At 37.7% G+C, this 19,901-nt stretch overlaps 1 protein-coding gene across 3 annotated transcripts in view; it reads right to left on the reverse strand.

The window, feature by feature from the left end:
- The window catches only part of STXBP6 (syntaxin binding protein 6), a 130,785-nt gene that overhangs the window by 38,527 nt on the left and 72,357 nt on the right, over positions 1-19,901 (reverse strand). The window contains exon 2 of one of the 3 annotated variants that reach the window (XM_064460178.1): positions 7,427-7,489. The exons of the other annotated variants lie outside the window; for them this stretch is intronic. The gene's annotated coding sequence lies outside the window, so the exon portion shown is untranslated. The remainder of the gene's footprint in view (positions 1-7,426; positions 7,490-19,901) is intronic. 3 annotated transcript variants of the gene reach the window in all.

Raw genomic sequence — 19,901 nt, forward strand, 5'->3', positions numbered from 1 at the left:
TCATACTTCATCATTCCATAAAGGTAAAAAGTTAATACTGTTTCTTAGGATGAAAATTTACCAACGCATAGATCACTGTCTTGACGTTAAATGTACTTTGGAATACGTTAACATGAAAAGTTCTTTTATATGTCTCAGATTTACCCATTTTCAATTCAGTGTCTGTCTGTGCACGTGAAACTACAAGCACCCTTATGAGAACTTAAGTTAACAAAGAGAAAATACATTTTTAAGGAAATTTTGATAGGTTAAAGAAGTTTTAAAAATCAGATACTAACATTCCACATGACAGATAATTTCTTTTAAGAAGTTGCTTTGGAACAGAAAGCATAGTTGGACTCAATATATTGACCGGACCATTGATAAGAATGTAATAACCAGATTGCCAGAAGTCTCTTAAATCAGAAGCTGAAGCACTAAGAATCAAATTGGTGCAGTATGTGATTCAGAATCACATGTCAAATGGTACAGAACAGAGAAAAATCCATGTAGTATGAGAAAAGTAGCAGCAAAATTTGAGCAGAACAACCACTGAAATGCAATGACTAGATATTACTAAGAAGCAAGATTAGGATCAAAGATTCATTGATTGCTCAATAGCCTATGCACCCAAGCCTAACGATATCAAGAAAGCAGAGGTGGCAGGCACCCTATCTATACTTACATAGTATATACAGGTTCTGTTTTTATTGCAAGGCTACACACCACTCAGCAGGAAACCCACATCCCTACCTACTCTGAATTCACCCTTCTAATATTTACTCATGCCTTTTTTGCCAACCCCAGACTTTGGCAGACTCTATAGCACTCCACTGGACCGAGTTTCACATATTTTCTACAAAGCAGTACTAACAGAAGGGTATCTAACCATGGCTCAAGACTTATTGTCTGTGGGTTATTCCCTTTCCATGCAGAAGCAGCAATAATCTACTGCTGAATAAGCCACGTATCAGAGTTGTGTATGCTATACGTAAGCCACATATAGAACTAACACTAGTACCATTACAAAAATTGTCCAAACCCAGAAAGCACTAGACAGAACAATTATGTGATCAAATGCTATTCCCCTCCCTCAGAATCTCATGGATAATCAGTTATGAGATGTATGACCCTGAAGTTTATTACAGTAAGCTCCTCACTGCTCTGAAGGGTTCTATGTGACATACATTCTAGTGCTCTTAAAAACAGGGGTCATTTCAAGGTGAAAATATCAAATTTTACAAATACAATAGTTAAACACTAAACATGTATCTCAACATCTCCAGAAATTGTTTGGCTGATTTGACATATCCAAAAGCTAATGCTCCAAACTTCTCTGTATAGCACTTTCAATAATCAGTGAGCAGCAGCTTTATCTTCAGCTGGAGCCATCAATACTCTGTACTTCAGGAAAAGAAGATCAGACTAAGTGCCTAAACTTCATGAACTCTTGAAAATGCCTCTTAGCAACCAACTACATAAACATCTTCATTAGATGACTGTTTCTATATCATCCACCACACAGTACGTCTGGGAGAGGCTGAGAGAGCTCCTCTTCTACGGAAGAGCTTATAAAGGTCTTGGGTATCTCAGTCGTTTTGCGTAGAAATTCAGCCTCAAGTTAGCCAAACAGATCTAGCTGCATTTCACCTTTTGTGTCTTGGTATTTTAGGAAAAAGACAGCATTTCTAGAACATTCAAAAAAAAAAACCAGCCACCCACGAATCCACCAAACGTGCTTTAAAACCTTCATTTAGTCCATGACAGCTTGACAGTAGTATGGCAGTCATTACAACTCTGAAACCCTTTGGCAGCTGGGAAAACCATCCTCAGTAGCTGCTCATTATGTTGTTTTGCAAACTAGAGCACTTCCACACAAGCCACTGAGTGGGTGTTACATGTTTGTAAGGTAAAAGTCTTTTCTTAAATCTGAAAAAGACTGGAAGCAATTACATGCTCCTAGCCACACTCCCTCTCTGACAAGTCATTCAGATGGGTCCACTAAAATCTTCCACAATTATTACCTACCTTAAAAAAACCCCACCCAATATTGAAGCATAATTTCAATATTGCCTTCCATTTTATTGTTTGCTTTGTTTTTTCTTTAACAGAACATTATGCCTTGAAAATATGAAGCTGTAGTAATGTGGACAAAGCACATTTATTTAGAGCCCATCAATAGATGGTATGTCCATATGGTATTTCTGCGTGTCATCAGATGCAAATAAATAAGAATTAAATTTTTTATTTATTTTTTTAAAGGAACATACAGTTATTGGTAAAGTAAGAAAGAATGTGTGAGAAGTCAGCTACAACAACCTATGATGTAAGCTTGTTTGTTTTTTAAATATTAGATTAACACACAACCAAAAGTCACCCAGTTAGAAACAGCATTATTTTTTCTGGGATTGAAGACGTTATTAACCATTTGCATTGTAAATAAAAACAAGTTCCAGTATTAAGTTTCAAAGAGGTTGTTAAAGCTTGAGAGGCATGCGTTTAAGTGAAATACTGTTTCAAAAGCAGATCAGAGAAGACAGGGCAGAAATATTCACATCAGAATTAGCTTTAGAGAATGCTGTGACAATCAAGAAAGTCACTGTTCCCATCATTTGCAACACATGGAAACAAATGTATTTGCATTCCAGACCTCAGCCAGAATCCGGTACCATGTGCATGTTTAGCATCTGTAGCAGCAAATCAATACAGCTCTTCACACAGAAAGCTACGGGAGGCTAAGGTTGTGGTCCAACTTCATTGCACCTGCAGCCCAGAATATATTTTCTTTATTTCTTCAGTCTTCCAAAGTATCTTTACTTGAATGGAAATGATAAAATAATGAAAAATGGTTAATTCCTTAAATACCTGCCCCAAAATACCTGGCCTTGAGAACCAGTCTGAAAGCTCTAAACCACTGTACTGTGATATATTTTGTCAGATTTGAAATGCATATTTAAAAAGGAATGTCTGTCCTTGAAGTCATCACTGAATATCTAGTTTGTTTTGGATGTTCTTTAAATTTGGATCTGTATATTTAAATAACTAAACTTTAGGTAATTAGGAATCTTATGCCAAATGGCTTGTCTCACAAAATTTCTAGTCATATTGCAGTGTATTCCTGAAGTGCTGAATGACTGAAATAACTACTGAAGGAAGAAATTAAAAACTACAGAATATTGAAACAGACAGTGACTGTTGCAACTGTTTACATTATAACAAGAACATTTTTTTATTTGGGCACTGCCCAGATTAATAAATTAAGCAGCCTTAACTTTTATTGCTGTTGAGCGAAATGAAATTAAAAAAAATAGTGCAAATGAAATAAGATCACAAAAAAATTACTCTCGCCTATGAAAGGTCTTCATTTGTGAAAGTGACAGACAGAGTCCTAGCAGGCCTGCAGAAACCTACTGAAGGCACTGGCTACCTGTGTAGTTCAGTCCAAAACTACTCTTCAATTTAATGTTAGATCAGCCTAATCTATCTGTACGCCAAATCCTAAGCAGTGGATACTCATCCCTTAACTCACAAATAACCAATGAAGCAAGGTTCGTCAAACTGGCTGTTAATAATTCATGACAGAAAAGAAAATATCTTTAGAATGCACTCAAGACAGTCTAAAGCCCTTAAAAAAAACCCAAAAAGACCTCTTTGATGAAGAAAAAGTTGAACTGAGTATCATGGCAGTGCGATGTGATTTCATGGTCACTGTATCTAGAATTTAATCATTCCTACCTTCTTGTAGAAACATTGCCCTAAAGCAAAACTCTTCACAGTGAGACTAAGTCTAAAAACAGCCAAGAGTTTCCTAAACAGCTTTTGATTCAGTCAGAATAAAAAGAGCAAATTTAGAAGCAGCAGCACATTTTTCATTAAAAGTATTATTTAATATGCAATACAGATTTTATTAGGAAATAGATAAAGTTGTATGTATTAGTATTTGTGGTAGAAATGTGGTTTTTTTTCCAAGCCAGTTCTTAAGGAAAAAAAGTAGGTTATGAACAGGCTGCGACAGAGACAATTACTCCTCTAGACCTTCCAGTTCTCTAGAGTTACATATGGAAAAGCTGTTTTCTCCCTCCAGACTTCTGTTTGTACAATTACATCTAATTCTCATTCTGCGGGTCCCTTCACTCTCAGCCACCAAGGAAACAACTATTTCATAAACTTGCAGAAAGCTCAAAATTCTGACAGTCACATACACAATCCCAGTAAGCTACGGCTACCAGTTGGGCTGATGAGCTGCAGTTTCTGACTACCAAAAAAAGTAGTGACTTCTGTTTCTTTGTCCAATCACTACTCAATTCTGCAACATCTTGGAGTTTTTGTGTTCAGAGGACAAAGCACAACTTGTGGAAATGCCTCATAAGTTTGAGAAAACCCAAGACATTTCTCTCTTGCAATCATCGTAAAAGTAAAAACACTCATAGAAAAGACAACATCAACAAGATATCTACGGGGACTGGCCCCACTTTGCTATTCTCACATACATCATTCCAAAGCAAAAGCCAAGAAAATAAGATTTATCTCTATTCCTCTAATATGAGGAGCTCTTCTATCATAAGAACAACTTTACAATTGTTCCCCCCCACCCCATTTTGAAATATTACTCTCCCTGCTTTTTTCCCAGGGTGAGGAAATGGGGCCTAAGCAGGGGAAAGGACATGCCCCTTATACTATTGCTGTTCTGCAACGCTCCAGTGTAGTTTGAACTACTACTGTTCAGGCCACACGGTCCTATCAGCAAAGTATGGTCCTGGCAAGCAACTTTCCAACAATCAGACAAATTAAGCTAAGGATTAAGTAAGATGGAGCAACAGGGTACATTCTGACCTATTTAGGTATTAAAGAATAAGGACCAGATGTATGAAACTGTCTTAGTATACCATGTGGATTTCAGGAAAACTACTTCCAGTCTGCTTCACAGGATGGTTGTGAGTTTTGCTGTCTATAAACTCCAGCTTTGAGTCTGAACGCCAAAACTTGCAGCATTTCATGTTTTCCCAGAGCAGTTTCAACTAACCACTGATTTAATGTGGAGTCTAAATTAATTCTAGAACTTTGAGCCTATCTCTTGCAGCCTTTCATAGCTGAGGGTCTAAGAACCATGGCAGGTATCTATAATACAAATAGATGCTCTGAGAAAACAGCACTAACAAGAAACCAGACTTACGTTGCCACCTCCATGATTAATTTTAGGTACAGAAAATAAAGGATATGTTTGCAGTATAAGACAGCTAGCCTTACTGAAAATAAACAAAAGCAGCTAAAACTGGGGAAGGTTTAAATTCCTGCTTGCCGGCCAAGGCTTGCCAGATGTCAAAATGGCTGATAATTTGAGGCCTGACTTCTCAGAATTGCATTTCCTACTTTTGCCCATATTTCTTCTTCCCGTGATGATGCTGCTTTCTCACCATTTGTCATCTAAGGAGCTGAAATCAGGGAAAAGCTGCACAGTTCTCAGCTTCTCCACTTTCCAAACAGGACAAGATGTCAGCGGCCCTAAATACACAGCAGTTTAACCAAAAATTAATTCTTTCTGTTTCTTTAGGCACAGCATAATGTTTTGCCATCAAATTGGAAAACACAAAGAGAAGCTTTCAGATACAAGAGGCAAACTACTCATAAGTCTAAACACATACATGTTTTTCCAGAGCCCTTCCCAACAGTTCAAATAATTTGCATGATCTGCCTGCTTAAGTCAGCATCTACTGTATCACTGTCCATAACAAGTTGCCAGCCTCACTCAGTGCTTACTAGATAAAAATGTACAAAATACGTATCTCAAGTTTTATTCATACATTGTTCAACATATAGTTTTGTTTAAGTAACATTTTTTCTTTCTACATACTAGTTATTGATATCTGCTGAATAGTAACCCTAAAATAATTGCTAAAAAAAATCAGCTACCCTGGAAATTCAGATGAAGGGCTGTGGTATTTTCCCAAGATGAAAGACTACACAAAACAGCTTTCTGGTGTCTTGAAATTAAAAAAAAAAAGACAAATTGCTTTGGGTTGCAATGAGAAAACTTCTTTTTTTTTGATGTGTAAGACACCAAAAAGTGCTATAAGGTTGAAGTGAGAGCCTGTATGTTTTCCAAACGTACCACTGAGTGCATTAATGACAAACTGCTGCTTACAGGCAGAGTGCCTTGTCTTTCAGTTTTGCACCTAGTTCTCCATTATATTTACTTTTCACAGAACCATGTAAATACATGTCCTTAAAAATAGTTTTTATGCTTATTCAAACACTGTAAGCCCCTCCATACCACATATGTTACGGTCTTTACAGTCTTACAGACTATTTTTCATTCCTATCAAATTTTTAAAGGTAGAAAGAGAGAAGTATTGCAGTTATAAATTAATAGCTTGCTTAAATTATTCTTCAGATACTACAGCAATATAGTTTAAGGTATGATGCCACAGCAACTGCTTTCCATATTGACACAGTTATATAGCCAGATATAGTTAATACTGGAAAGAATGGCAGAGTTCATTTTATAGCCAGAGAGAGAGCTTCTGCTTAACCACAAATATATGGAGAGAAGTCTTATTAAACTCACATTCACTTCCAGAATGAAGTGAAACTCCCAGGTTTTGCTGGAATCGCCTTTTATTATTCCATATTGCAAAGCAGCCATCTTTCAAACTTTTCCCACCTCCTTTTTTCTGCACATGGATAGTCAGCTACATTTGAAGACTCTTGAAATCTATTTAGTGAAATATAGCAAATTTGAGTTGCATATACGTTTTTTAGTTAAAACCTAGTTGTGAGGACAGGATGGTGCTGTGACAGATCTACCAAGGCACTGCTGGTGCAGAGGAAGATAATACGTATTCCAGCCAGGTCCCAGGGAAGAGGAATGAGTTCCTCACAACCCAGGGACAAAAGTCTTCATCAGGGACCTCTCAACCAGTGCAGAGCTCCTGCTGATCCTGGCTAGAGCATTTTGCATTAGTAGTTCCCCTTGCCCTGGGATGGTAGAGCCTCACCTCTTAACTGTAAGGTATTTGGTGACTGAGAATTTCAGCCCGCCATAGCATGTGCCCTTCTGTGTTAGTCTGGATCATCCACAACTTCAATCATCTACATCTTCAATCATCTTAGCTCTCTCTTCCTTAGAAGGAAGGCAGCATCCTACACAGACTTTGCTGAACAGGATACTCTAAATAGCCGTGTAAGCATCTACACACACTTCAGAAAATCCCACTTCAATCTAGTTTAAAAATCAAAGCTCAAGATACAGACCACAGTGAATATCTATGTGGGTGGCTGGAAATATTCCTTTTATCACATTCTGGTCACTTCAGCACCTACAACTATAGAAAACCGGTTAAAGTCAACACCACAAAAGTGATTCTACTCTTACAAAGCAGAATTTGGCATAACTCCTGTACAAGTTAACAGATGTGCATCCGCATGCAGAGAGTACACTAGGAATTACCTCACCAGCCTGAAAACACTGTTTGAACTTCACAGCAAGTGTCCTGAGGGGCAGGAAGAGGCTCTGGAAAATTAAGGTTTGAATTCATTACTAAGTAACTCACACAAAAAGTATGGAATTACAAAATAGTTCTCCATTTACAAGTTTGCTTAGATAACTTGACAGGCTTCAGGTTCTGGAACAAACTGGCCAACGACTTGCAGGATCCTACAGTGTAAGGGGACCCTGTTGTAACAGGGCGGTGTTTACTAGAGCTTGTAAAAGAAGTGACATAAAACTGTACTCTTTTCTTGATTTTGTACTTAATGACCAAAAATACAGTAGATGAGACTATTACTAAAAATAATAGAAAATACTTGGCACACAGCAGACAAGAAAAGGCTCTATTACATCTGTTCAATACAAAACCCCTAGCTTTTGCTATACGATGGCCTAAGTCAGGACAGCAGTGGGAAATTATTTCATATTCTTATGACTCAAACTTTCAGAGGGGCACAATTCTACAAAAAAAACTCTTCACATTTACATGGGCATGATATCATCCAAGTCTCAATATAAGTGACTAAAAAAGGCTGGTAGGCTTTGACCACTTCAGATTATGAAGAAATCAACACACACACCCCCTGCCCAAACCAAAACAACAAAACCCCCAGAAACATATCTGTGGGGAAGTAGAGGGCATGACTAAAGGAGCGGCCAAGCAGGAAGAACAACAAGTAAGTGAGCCAGCAGCTGCTATCCCAAATTATCAGTACACATTATTTTAACTGAAGCCCATTATTTATATCCTGTCCATTCAACAACAGCAAAACCCAGTATCTCAACCTATGAAGTACTCTACCCACAGTAAATAACCTGTAACACATTTACTCAGTATAGGCCAGATATCCAGCCTTTCTTGCATCTTATTGCTGGAAGTGCAATGATTACTATGAAGGGATGTTTTTACATGTTGACTTTTTTTTTTGCTGTCTGAATTATTTTCTGCAGACAACTACAATGAAATACAGCAAGCAACATACACATTTCAGGTAGCACTTAACTGGAGATGTAAAAGTAGGAAACAAAAAATATCTAAGGTATGTATATTCTGAAGATTTTGAACCCAATTTAAGTTTGTAAAAATACGACTACCAGTACTACTACTACTATTAGATCTGGAAGAATGTTCATGTTCTGGGTCTCTTACACAAATCCAAAGGATATTTTGCATATCAGCGGGTCCCATCTCTATCTTACATATCCAGTAGTAATCCAGAGAGCAAATTTTTTATTTCATATATATATATATGAATGAACAGACTTTTAAAATGCAATCTCACCCTCCCTATCTTTTAACTGCTTTAAAAAGTGTGAATGCAGCAAACTAGCTTTAGACACTGATCTTCACAAATTTACATATTACACACCATCAAGGGAGTTTAGAGCTAAGACTACAAAGCTCCGTGGGACTGAATCCTGTACAGTGTTTTATGGACAGTTAGCCAAGGGCATCCCTGTCACACTTCCAGTGCCCATCACGCTTCTGGAAATCTGCCCATCTGCAGGCAAAGCTTTTCAATGCTTGCTCTTGCACACTGAGTTCAGTGGTTAGGTATCCTTTTTCAGTGGCATCAACCAACAATATTCTTGACATAACCCACAAATACAGACTTTCTTAAACATCCACAAATATTCCCTACAGCTTCAGTTTTCTTGAACATGCGCAAGAATACACTTCACACAGTATAGTCTTTTGCCAAGATATTCTTCACTGTTTCCACGTGCTGTTCAACACCAGCATTTCAGGGTCAGAAGTCACCTCTGCTTATTTATATGCCAATTTGGTTTGCAAAGCACATTGGCCACCATGAGATGGAAGGTCATGTGAGTAGTATTTGAAATTTTTAAATCTTTAAGCATGTGAATAGTGATTTGAAAACCAAGTAAAACTGAGACCCTAATGAGGCTAACTTAAAAAGCGGTTTATAAAAAAATCAATTTTACAGAAATAAGTGCCTTGCTGAAATTCGGCTGTGTATTTACCCTCCATCCTTTTCCACCATGCTTTATTCTCCTGCTTCATTTCAAATTTGTACAATGATGGCATTTCTCAAACTGCCTTTTTCTTTCTACTATTGATTTATTGCAGCTAGCCACCGAGCTTGCTTTATTTCGTGAACAGATAATTGAAGTGTCTAAAACTAAAGTATATGGTGTACTTTAGGACTTTTACTATCCCAATGCTTAAAAACTGACATTGAAAGGCCCTACCACAATAAACTGAGCAATCAAACAGCCAGAGGCAACACCAGAAAAATGAGTGACAAACACTGAACAACTCTAAAAAATATGGAAAAATAAACATGAAGAGAAAACATGGTAGAGCATTTAAAACAATAGATAGTTATATTTTGGTTCCCTTTCTCTTTAGGTAGCAAAAACAGGAAAAAAGTCTAATTCAATCCCCGCTCCCTGTTTCCCTGGCTGCACACTCCAAAATAATCAACAGGATCCTGATCTCACCGATGGCACACGCATTAAGGCAGTGTGATTTTTGTGGCAAAGAAATCGTTAGCTGCTCAGAACCTACACGAGTAGGTCAGTGAATCTGATGATATACATACCTTCTGTTGTCACACTAAAAGGCTGTAAAGGAGTGAAATAGAAGTATTTATGGTACGAACTGAGTAAGGCAGCCTTCTAGTACTGGTATGGAAACAATCAAAAAAAGCCCCCACAACAAACTCTGGAACTCTTGTGTATTTGTTATTTGCATATTTGTTACTAGCCAGACAATTTATATTAAACAGATGTCAGAACTAATTTGAAATGGTTACTTTGTAACATTTACTGACACTAACAGCAAAGCAAATGTGTACTTCATGTTATGAGAAACAATCTGCAGAGCTGCAGGATTACAGCCCACCACCATTGCACCTCAATGCATTGCAGTAGGACGACTGGAATGGATTTTGGGTTTGTTTGTTGTTTTTTTTTTGAACACAGCAAGTATCACTTGCTGATTAATTGGGTCAGTACCTTTAGAAAAGCAAAACCAATGCAGGAAGACCTTTGGCAATATAACTGAACTGTGTAAAGATACATAGTTTCTCAAGCTTTGAACAGACACTCAAATCTAAGTGTCTTAGCTTCACAGATTTTACCCATGTCATGAACAGCTATTCATTTTTCTTACTGCTTGGATCCTAAGTACGTTCACAGATCAGACTTATCCATTAGAACTATATCCCTCATTAAGACTCTGTAGAAACATGTTTGAACGGCAAGAAAAGTTTTCATTCTATATTCTGCATTACAAGTTTCACAGCTGTGGTGGACTGCATTATATTTAAAGGTGCTATGCGCAGATAGCATCCAGCTACTATATGTGGCATCTTAAGTTACCTGCACACTGTTCTTTTTAACATAAAAAAATTCACTGTAAGGGACCAGAACAGAAACTAAAAGGTAAATACTTGGCATCTGAATTGTTACTACTATTACCATCATCAGAGCCTTCTGCAAAGCACTGAATCTCAGAGTACCCCTATAAAATGTGCTTTTATCTCAGTTTGATTAAAATAAAACTACTCCCATCTGCCATTGCACAATCTTGCAATGGTAGGACTGAAAATTTGACTTAAATGATAGCGTTCTCACATTTACTATTCTTTGGGAAAACTCTCCAAGGCACAAGTTATCTCAATTTACCAAGGGTAATTCTATCATTTCCAATCATGGACCTTTGCCAGCCTTTAAAGAGAAGAACACGCAGAAACTGGTAAAGAATTTGTTGTGGAAATTAAGACAAACAGGTTTAACAGCAGAAGAGAAAGGAAAACATGCACAGTTAGCAAGCAAATAATTTTAACCGTTTTCATTTCTCCAACTAATGAGGCCAGAGCAAATCAAGGCATGACATACACCTCCTTGAACAGTAATTTTAAAAGGTACTCTACCAAGGAAAGGTCTATCAAGGAGAATTTTGTGGTGGGAGAGATTTGTGCACCGGTAGGTCTCATTTTGTTATGTAATTAGGGGAGAGCTGAAGGGCTCCCCCACCTGCTTCCATATCCTAGAACATAAACTATATAGCTAGCACAAGCTTAGGGTGAAGATCACCTCTGTAAATTGGAGGTTTACCTGAGCCACGTCTGCAAAACTTTATATAAAGGCTAACCTTCTGAAGTCACATGGAGAAAAGATTTATTTATGATGTACTTAAAAAACCAAGTATTTTGAAAAGGTGCATTCTCAGACTGCTCAACTGAACAAAAGCCAAATAACTACATTCATAGATACAAGACTTCTTAGTAAAACGAACTTTATGGAAATATCCAGTATGTTGACAGAAAAGCCAAAAGCTGCTGTGGCAGATGTACAGCTTTCTGACATTTTCTTCTTCCATGAACTCTCAGCAAATCAGTGACAACATATAAAGTGTCCATATCTGTGCTTCCCCATAACTAGTTAAAAGAAAACTCAGATAAATTGTTGTGGTTCTTTTCATCAAGGATTTTACTAACTTGAATGATTTTATGCAGGTTCATTAAATCTACTAGATTTAATGCAATTAGGTGTAGTTTCACATTTTTACATTTTACATTTAATCTACACTATTTAATACAGTTTAGTATAGCAGGTAATCAAACTGATATTTCAGTCAATCTGCTATTTCAATTTCCTAAAGGGTGCACTGAAATAGGTAATTTTCACACAGAAAAAACAACTAAAAAGATAAAGGTTAACGTTTACCTTATTATTTACCACTCACTCAACATTTGGATACATGAACTACCTTCTTCATTACATTTGCGTGTGGGCGTGCGTGCAAAGGTAAGACCAAACACCTTAAGTGCATGCCACCAGCTTTCTTTTCTCACCAGCTCTTTTTCCAGTTTCCATTCTTTTCCATTTGCAGGAGGCCTATTGATTTGTGTATCTTAAAATGCATAGCTCCTTATGTTACAGGATCAGCTACTGCTATTTTGCAGGCATACTTCTTACAAGAATGTACTCCAGGTAGTCCTTATAGGACCCAAATTTCCTTGCAGTAATGTGGCAGACTATATTCTTCTCTTTATTCATAACTCAATTAAATGAAATTTGGCTTCAGATTTAATCTCAGCTACGAAGCTAAGAAAACCTAACCTGAATGTGTCCCTGGTCATTACTTAACACATGAAATGTCAAACCAAAGAATAACTTGTTTCCAAGTTTAAGATAAAATTGATGACTCATCCTTAATGAGAAAAAGATATCCTGCAGACACAGAAATGTATCAAATTAAAATGTGTAAGTTATTTCCAGATTCTTTTAATAGAAAATAGTGTCTTAAAAACCTTTTAATGGTTTACTATGCTAATGTAGCATTAATTTTTAATTTGCAGTAACATTTTACTGCTTATAGTAGCTTTTCCTTGGGTAGTTTTTTTTCCCCTCTGAAAATTACTCCAACAAGTAATCTATACTGCCAGTGTTAAAAAAAGCATTTTCTCCATGAATTTAACTTAGAGCACAAAAAATGAGCGACTCAATCTTATTTCTTTGCACATTATAGATCTTGACAGGAAGAGACCTTTGCAGCTGATCTTATTTTTTGTACTGTACACACTTTACAGCACTATTATATGGGATATAATTTTCATTACATTTCATAAAACCAAACAAAACCAACTGTTAATATTCCACACTAACCTGCAAAAGAGAAACTCATTACTACCTTAGAGACATGTTATTAGTTATAATTAAAAAACCCTGCTTCCAGTAATTGAAGTGATCACTAGCACTATCTTAACAATGCTGTTTGATTAAGCTGATTTCCTTTACATCTTTGTTTTATAAAAACCCATGTAATGTGAATACCTTTCGCAGTAATATTTGCACATTCTACATCCAACAGGATTCACTGTTTGCTCCTCAGCAGGTTAACAGTTTGCCAACAGTTCTATTGGGATGTGTCTGTTTCACCTGCCTGAGACCACTGTTCCTAAACGAAAGCATCACAGAAATAGCCCACTGGCAAAAATGCTAAAACCACCTAAACAGATAAAAGACTCCTATACACTTGTTATTTTACATACTACTGTCACTATGTTGCTCTCCTTTGTACAAAAAACAAACCCCAAACAAGCCCCCTCCCAAATCCCCCAAACAAACCAAAAAACCCCCATACCAAACAACAACCCACATTATCTCCTCTACAGCCTGTCTTGTAATTAAAATGTTTTTCAGGTCGACGGACACTTACTAAAGCCTTCTATGCACTGTGATGCTACCAGAATACATACAGAGCAGAGAAGGAAAACTAATAGGCCTAAAGGCCATGAAATACTTTTTGATACATTAAGTGGCTGGACCTAAAGCCATTACTCAAATATGAATTGAAGCCAAGAGAGAAAGATTTCTGTTTGGAAGCATTTTAAAGTTTTGTTCAGAGTCTGAGGTCAATACCAAAGTGTTATTTAACAAGTCTGTATAGATTGCACCAATTTCACCCATCACCTGTAAATGCCAACAATAGAAGCTACTACAGACGTACATTCCAGTTTCCCTCTACCAAGCAACAGTTATCATGAAGTCAAAGCCCCCAAACAAAAAGAAAAAGATTATTAAAATATATGGACCCCAAAAGCAAAAATCTCATTGATACTGTACATAAGTTAAATAGAAACCCAAAGAACTGATTAAAAAACAAAGTCAGAACTGTAAAAGTTATTTTTATACTATACATTAGTGGTCACCATTCAATTTAAGACAAATCTGAAGCATTCAGTAGTATAGTACCCAAGTGCTACTGCGTGTACTACTTTTAGTGGCCAAAGGCACTTTTGATACTGTCTAACAGATAGGTAATTTTTTCTGAAATATTAAAAACAGTGTCTCTCCCTCCTCCAATAAGATGCAACCTCCTCCTTCACAGGGCAAGAAATTAGCCACTATTTTCAACACTTCCAATCTATAGACTAAACACTTCCAATATATAGACAAAAAAACCCCTAAGGTTTATGGGTTTTTTTAGGGGTCAAATGATGGAATCAGGAGATAACTAGCAAAGTGAGCCCCAAGAGCTGCAAAAAACGACATCAACATCCATGTTTTATGAACTGAGATGGCCTTTTGAAGGGTTTTTAATCATCCCTACACAAAGCCTATTGAGCTAATGACTCATGTCCTCTCAGTTAAGCTCTATGGACAGGGAAGGCATGCTAATGACTGGTTTGAAACAGATCATCACATTAACATTTGAACACTACTACATCTAAGCTTGGTCTGCTGTGGCACACATGTGAAAACAGAAAAAAGACAAAACCTCTTCCTCAGAAAAGTATAAGGTACACCAGAACTGTCACAGATCTAGTCCATGCACTTGCTTTAAAAAAAACAAAAACAAAAACAAAACCAATAAACCCACAAAAAACCCAACCCATCCCAAAACACCACCAAACCAGAAATAAAGCCATGTCCATTAAAAGCACTACTGCTTGGTATGGGTTTTTTGTTTTGTTTGTTTTGGGTTTTTTTTCTGGGTGGTGGGGGTTGGTTTCTTTGGTTTTTTAATACCATCTGAACAATAGGATTTTCTGTCCAAGCAGATGACTATGAATTATTTGGCTGGAAGTATGTGTTTTGCATGACTGAATTGGATCAATTTCCTACCAGAAAACAGCCAGTGAAAGTATAAATGAATTGACAGTGCAGAAAGGGTATGGTAAAGGAAACTCAGACAGAGGCAAGTTGTTTTTTTTTAAAAGCAATATCCATAGTGTTCATGGACACAGTACACTAATATCACTCTCTGAGAGGAGAAAAATCTATTTTCTTTTGCAAATTGTGTACGAATAACGCATTTATATTTAAAGCCAAATTAGAACCAGGTCGAAGGGAAGAAAAAAATGTTCCTCAGATCCCAATTTCTACCTTCAAAGGTTAAAGCTAAAGATACTTTGAACCAGAGAAATGCAACAGTGTGAAAGATCTTGAAGGGAGGAAAAGGAAAAAGAACAGGCAGGAAACATGAAAGTACAGATCACAGAAATCAAGAATCTTAAATATTTAAAATAGTTTCACTATCTAGCAAAAGTTATAGAACTAGGACACTCAATAGTTCAAATGAACTTGTGTCAGCAGGTGTGCCCCCTTAGCTTACAGTCATGCTGTGATTACTGATACAAGAGCTATAATGGAGTGGAGCTACCTGCTGTCTTGGTGGGTGGTCAGACAGAGGACATCAGTACTACTGCAATCAAATTAAAAAGGAATTATTCTCACAGTCACATATCAGGGGAGGAAAAAATACAATGTTACAATAGTGCAAAAAATACCCAATCCATGGTAGCATCTGGAGGACAGATAAATTCCCAGAGAAGAGGAAATACAGTAGCATCACTCTGAACTGGGGTGCGTGTGTGTGTGGGAAGCCGAGAAAAAACTAGGTAAGAAGAAATGCTGCAAAACACCCCAATCTGCATTTCACTCGATGTCTCCTTACACAGTGTTGGAACATAAAGAGGACTGATACGACAAGCACCACCATAACACCTTACAGATTTGTTCCTACTGTTGTCACTGTACATTTGTTACACAATGCAATGAGAGGGATTTATCTGAAAATGGATCAACTGCTCATTACATCTCCCTATACTTAAGCGTTATGACTGATTCTTAGCTTTTCCATGGTAAGAAGTGAGGTGCAGACCAGCACACGATCAGGCAAATTTGGTAACTGGCAAGACTTAAGATGTGAAAAAACTCAAGTTCCAGAGGGTTTTCTGAAAGCACACATTTGAAGTTTTGATCTCTAAACACAACCACCTCTAAAGAGATGCACAGCCTGCAAACTGAAATCTGACAGTGCAGCTTTCTCATCTCATGACATTTGATTGTCTCATGACTGATTTTTCAGTCCTCTGCAGTGCATCGGAGGTAATAGCGTGGCTAAACTATACCATGCCATGTTTTACATGAAGCTCTCCGGAAACATGCTTGATATGGAAAATGCATTTGGTTTCTTGCAGCCAGACACTAGAGGAATCAAACAAAACCATACGAAAATGATTATTCTGACTTCTTTAAAATGGGAGTCCCTAAATTAGACTACGTCTTGTGTCTACAGTAATCCTGCAAGAAGGCTCAGCACACTTGCTGCAGACAGAAGTCATGAGAAAATGGGTAACTTGTGTTCACTTTCATCCGTCTGTTGCAACGCTTAACCTAAAGCAAAACACACTAGGTACACCCATTCTATGTTACGGTACAGAAACATTCCACATCTGACCAATAGTTATAGAACAAATACATAACAGTCACCATTGAAAAGTAAAGTATGATTCGGATATCAACTTTAACAAATAGCACTTTATTGTGGAATCTCCTCATGAGGGAGATTACTCTGGGAAAGTTAAAATCAAACACAATTTCCTTCAGAACATGAGATTGTAACAATCTCACCACACGTCACTGCTAAATTTTGGAAAAGATAATGGACAAACTTATGACCAAGCAGTAATACTTTTGGCAACACTTATCAGGAGCAAGGATAAAAATCAGTTTAATATTATCTTGATAGAAGCTTCCCTCTCTCACTAAATGCCTTGCATTTACTAGCATCCTAGTCCTTATGTAATTAAAAGCAAAGTTAATTCAGGACTAACAGGTATCTCCAGACTCAATCTCCAGGGGAAATAATGTCCACTGATACCAGTGACAGCTTTAGGAAGCACCCAGCGTGTTCATAAACAGATTAAACCAAAATCTAATATTTTCCTCTTCATCCACGGAAGATTTTTGCTTGTTCCAATTCCATTATGAAGCTTTAAAGAAGCTCCTGCTGTATACAGCACCCAGATTCCCAAAATATTTCTGATTTCATGACAGACTGGAACTAGTTTGCCTAAAGACACTGGAGTTCCTTCATTGCCGCCTGCTCATTTATTCCGTTCAGAATCACAGAACTGAAACAGACTTCAAGGTCATCCAGTCAAACCCCTGCTTCAAAGAGGGGCAAACATTAACATTCAGTGAGGTTGCTCAATTGCAAAACATAGGAAAACTAAATGCATAACTTCACTTTCCCATAGTGATTTTTTTTTCCTTTTCCCTTTTAACTGATTGGGATTTCCCCAACTGTGGCTGGTCACCTTTGCCTCCCAGTCACCTACTGCACGCATCTCGGCAGAATCTAGTTCTACCTTCTCTACAACCATGAAATATTTAGGGAGTGGGAGGCTGCAATTAGGTCCTCCCAGCCTTGTCTTCTCTTTTGCTCTCCCCTATTTAGAAGAAGCCAGTTTCCTCAGTCTCTCCTCCTGTCATAAGCTACAGCTTCCCAAATAGCTTAGTTGACCTGTGCCAGACGCAAGTTCAACAGCACGCACCTTACACTTGGAAGCAGAAAACAGGTTTCCAGACGCAGTCCCATGTGCCCAGCAGAGCAGGCTAATCTCTCCTGCTGACCTGCAGCCTACGCTCCTGCTAATGGAGCTCAGCACGCAGCTCGTCTTCACTGCTGCAAGGGTGGGCTGCTGACCCCTGTCCAGCCTGTCTTTCTCACGAGGCTGCTCCCAACTCAACTGGTCAGCCCCCAGCCCGAGTAGTGGATTATTCCAGCCCAGGTGCAGGACTTCACAAGGTTCCCATCCCCCCATCTAAAGTCAGCTTATTAAAAGTCCTGTCTCCCTCCTTGCCTATCAACTATCCCCCTCCAGTTCGGTATCACCTACAAACCTGAGGGAAGCACAGCACATCCTGTGGCCCTGGTCATAGACGAGGACGTGAAGTCGGATCGGCTCCAGCATCAGCCTCGGCACCGTGCCACCAGTAGCTGGCCAGTTAGACTCCGAACCACTGAGATGACACAGAATCACACCCTTGAGCCCTGTGGCGCTCCCAGCTCTTCCCCTCACCTCGCAGCCCACCCCTCCAATCCGAATTACCCTATCTGCCTACAAGGACAGAAAGGCAGAGCACTGAAAGCTGTGCTACCCTTCTACACGACTATGTTCCCATGTCATAATCGAGTGATATTAGATTTACTTTAGGATTTATAAGTTGCATTGCAAGCATCAGTACATCGATTTACTGTTGTAATGTAAACTAGCGAGCTAGACATTTGTCTTTTGATGTCAGTTTTATATAACACAATTTTTACTTACATCAATATTGTACTTTGGCATTACATAATTATTGAAAGCTGAGGGCCTGACACTTAAAATCAGACCAGTTATATAACACCAAACATAGTGTCTAAGGGCCTAGCACTGAGCAGATCTGTAAATAAAGGTTTATCTGCTAAATTCAATTTAAGTAACGTTGACAAACTCATAGTGAAAGCTTGAATGGACTCTAAAAATACATAGAAATTACGTACCTATTACTCAAGTAATTCTGTTATTCAACTTAACTGCCCTCTTAGTGTCATTTTCTTCTGATCAATTTCTATATTCTTAACATTTATGTCACAGTCATTTTTAGCATGCCAACTACTCTAAAACTGCAAGCCCTTTAAAATAAGGGGACTAAGTAAAAGAAAACCCACAGTATTTCTACCAAATTACCCATTCCTCCACTTCTCCCCATTCAAATTTAAATTCACATCAAGAAACAAAAGATTCTCCAAACACCAGGACTAACAACTGGAATTTCAATATATAACTAACCAATTCTTATTTTTCTTGTGTGAAATTTATTGCTTTTCAAGTTACATGCACTTTTGTATTTGCATTTGCATTTGCATTTTTAAACAGAAACAGCTTTTGGGCTTGGTTAGGACTTTTTGGAGTTTCTTTCTCATTCTCTGCTTTACATACCCCTAAACTAGACAAATCCCATCCTGAAAGGAAAACTCCCATGTCTAATCTGATATTGTATTTATAGTAGAGCTTTTACTCGATTTTCCTGTTCTCTAATACACAGTATTAGTATTTTCTATTATTCTAAGCCTCGTTGCCTGTAAATTTACTGTCAATAGCTTCTTCCCACTGCATACCACAAAGCCAAAAATCACCATAAGTGTTGGCTTGCCTGCTGCCTAGTCTATGAAGGCTATCCCGTAATTACCCTGTTAAGAGTCACCCATAAATACTTATTGATAAAACCAATTAAATGGTGCAGCAACAACAAAAATATATCTGCTGTCCTTATTGTGAATTGTTTAGTTTAAGTGTATCAATGTCTTTCTCAAGGGCTTGAAGCTACGTTGAAATTTGTTATTTGAGATGTGAAAAGAACGGTCTTGAACTACAGTAGTGGCAGTAGTAACTCCATAGCTTTTTCAACCTCCTTCAGCCTTTACCCTATGTGAAACAAAATTGATTCAAAGCTTACTGAAAGTCTTAAACATATTAAACCCTTATAATAGTAGCTAGAGACCCCAATAATTAATCAGGTTGTCCTTAAAAGACAATAGTGGGTCTTTTTAAAATAAAAAAGACCAATATTGGATTGTTTTAATGTCTAAATGCCACTTAGAGTTGAACCAGGATTTATTTCAGAC

Source organism: Phalacrocorax carbo, chromosome 9 (genome assembly GCF_963921805.1).
Source record: "Phalacrocorax carbo chromosome 9, bPhaCar2.1, whole genome shotgun sequence".
Classification (NCBI taxonomy): Eukaryota; Metazoa; Chordata; class Aves; order Suliformes; family Phalacrocoracidae; genus Phalacrocorax; species Phalacrocorax carbo.